Below are 2752 nucleotides of genomic sequence, written 5' to 3'. Positions count from 1 at the left end.
TGTCACCTAAAATTAATTGCTGAAATGAAATTACACGAATCACTGGTCCACGCTTTAAATATCAAGATGTTTTTACATTTAGATACACAATGATTTAATTAAGAGTTAAATTGTTTCTTTTAACAACAAACTGATTCTCCTAGAAATCAGACGTCACATTTCCTCCTGACTAAAGTCAACGAATTAGGCTACGGTTTTGTAATTCATAAGGTACAAGACTGAATTTGAAACAATAAATTAAAACAAGTCATAAGGAAACTTACTCGATCGTCTTCTGTTGCTTGAAAAGTAGCGGTGAGGAAGCGTGTTTGCGGACAGACTGATAGAGCTCCTGGAGCCCAATGGTTTTATACATCACACCGCGCTCCTCTGACGTCAGCCCGCTGCATAAACCGCCCGTAAATGAGGCAATTCTCAAGTCAAAAGAAGAGTGGAGGAGAGCAAACTGCTGGAGGTCCGAGAGACGAGCTCTGACGTTTCCCAGAGTTTTCACACCCTTAATACCATCTCGAGGCTTTTGCAAAGTCATCAACTCTGAAGGATGCAAAGTTGTAGGAAATAGACGTTGATTTGACATTCTTTCACCTGTTAGTGCACTTGTTGTTTTTGAAGTGCACCTGGCGAAAGTGCGCTAAGGAGCTGATCTGGTGTCGTGATGACTTTCTGCTTGGCTGCTCATTAAAGAGGAGCAGAAGCGCGCGACGGGGACGCGGGAGACGCAGACTCTGTCCAAGGTGCTGAAACTGCAGCCAGACCTCTCTGCAGACATGCTATTCAGAGATCACTTGGCAATCATTTTCGCTGGATTTATGATTGCGTTAGAGTAAAAAAAAACATTCTGTTTTCTTCTGTAAACTTCTGAGGACATTTTCACATTAAAAAAAAACATGTTGTAATAGTGACTTTGTTTAAAATAATTATTTAGATAACAGTGTACCAACCAAAGAGTTAAGAAATCAATATGTGGTAGTTTAAATGATTTTCATTTACAACAAATGATAAAATCTAGTTTTTCTGACCAACTGGTTTTCCTTTTATAAAAAGTGTTGTGCTACTCTCTATCTCTCTCTCTCACTCTCTCTCTATTCTTATAAAACTCGAAACAATTATGTCTGTGGCTTGTTCAAACTAATGTGGGGGTCAACTTAATTGTTTTATCTTCAATCCAATTATCTTTGTAAAAACTAACAAGGTAACTTTATTCCTTCATTTATTCTCAACACAAATCGATTGTGTGGAACACAGCATTTTCACAGCGTGTATATACAGTTGAAGTCAGAATTATTAGCCCCCCTGAATTATTAGAACGCTTGTTTATTTTTCCCTAATTTCTGTTTAATGGAGAGAAGGTTTTTTCAGCACATTTCTAAGCATAATATTTTTAATAACTCATCTCTAATAACTGATTTATTTTATCTTTGCCATAATGACTGTAAATAATATTTTACTAGATATTTTTCAAGACACTTCTATGCAGAGAAAAAATATAGCTTAAAGAGGCTAATAATTTTGTCCCTAAAATGGTGTTTAAAAAATTAAAAACTGCTTTTATTTTAGCCAAAATAAAACAAATTAGATTTTTTTCAGAAGAAAAAATATTATCAGACATACTGTGAAATTTTCCTTGCTCTGTTAAACATAATTTGGGAAATATTAAAAAAAGAAGAAAAAAATTTGAAGGGGGCTAATTATTCTGACTTCAACTGTATATATGTATGTATTTTCTTTTTTTTTTTTAAATATATTTCCCAAATGATGTTTAACAGAGCAAGGAAATTTTCACAGTATGTCTGTTAATATTTTTTTTCTGCTAGAGAAAGTCTTATTTGTTTTATTTTGGCTAGAATAAAAGCAGTTTTTAATTTTTTAAGGTCAAAACAAAATAATTTTAAGCTATATTTTTCCCCAGTCTACAGAACAATCCATCATTATACAATAACTTGCCTAATTACCCTAACCTGCCTAGTTAACCTAATAAACCTAGGTAAGCCTTTAAATGTCACTATAAGCTGTATAGAAGTGTTATGAAAAATATCTTCTCAAATATTTATTACTGTCATCATGGCAAATATAAAATAAATCAGTTATTAGAGATGAGTTATTAAAACTATTATGTTTAGAAATGTGTTGAAAAAAAATCTATCCGTTAAACAGAAATTGGGGGAAAAAATAAATGGGCGAATAATTCAGGGGGTGCTAATAATTCTGACTTCAAATGTATATGCTGGGCATTTCTGCATAAAACTGCATCCCAGTGTTTTATACCATTTCCATGGAGTACCAATTTCCTAAATTTTATAACTGAAAAGTAAAACTTCACTGGTGTGTTTTTAATTATTTAATTTAGTACAAATTTCTTCAAAACTTCACATCTCATTAAATGTTTCCTGCTGTTTCTTTCTAATTAGTTGAACAATTTCTAAGAGATTTATATCCCCCCCCCCCCCATCCAAGATACACAATAAAAATCTATTATTTAATGTATAACGTTAGAGTTTTAGCAGCTCATCTGCTATCAACGATCTGTCTGCAGTCAAAGTCTTCACAGTTGTACAAGGATATTTGAGAACTTTGTAAAACAAGCAACTTTGCAAACAATAACCAAGATTAACAATACTGTGTCATGAATTACAATACTTTCTGACTGTAAACTCCATGCTGTGTCTGAGAGAAATGTGTTCGGCGGGCAGATGCAGAGGTTTAGTCATTGTTGAGTATTGTTTCTGGCTGGACGTCAGTTCCTCAGAGTGAC

General features: G+C 33.6%; 1 protein-coding gene across 1 annotated transcript in view; it reads right to left on the bottom strand.

Annotated features, from left to right (window-relative positions):
• The window catches only part of uts1 (urotensin 1), a 2822-nt gene extending 2513 nt beyond the window's left edge, over window positions 1-309 (bottom strand). The window contains exon 1 of the mRNA NM_001030180.1: window positions 264-309. The gene's annotated coding sequence lies outside the window, so the exon portion shown is untranslated. The remainder of the gene's footprint in view (window positions 1-263) is intronic.
• Between the last annotated feature and the right edge of the window lie 2443 nt (window positions 310-2752).

The sequence above is a fragment of the Danio rerio genome, chromosome 20 (genome assembly GCF_049306965.1).
Source record: "Danio rerio strain Tuebingen ecotype United States chromosome 20, GRCz12tu, whole genome shotgun sequence".
In the NCBI taxonomy this organism is placed as follows: Eukaryota; Metazoa; Chordata; class Actinopteri; order Cypriniformes; family Danionidae; genus Danio; species Danio rerio.
Note: the sequence above shows the minus strand (reverse complement) of the source record. Positions and strands in the feature narration are given on the sequence as shown.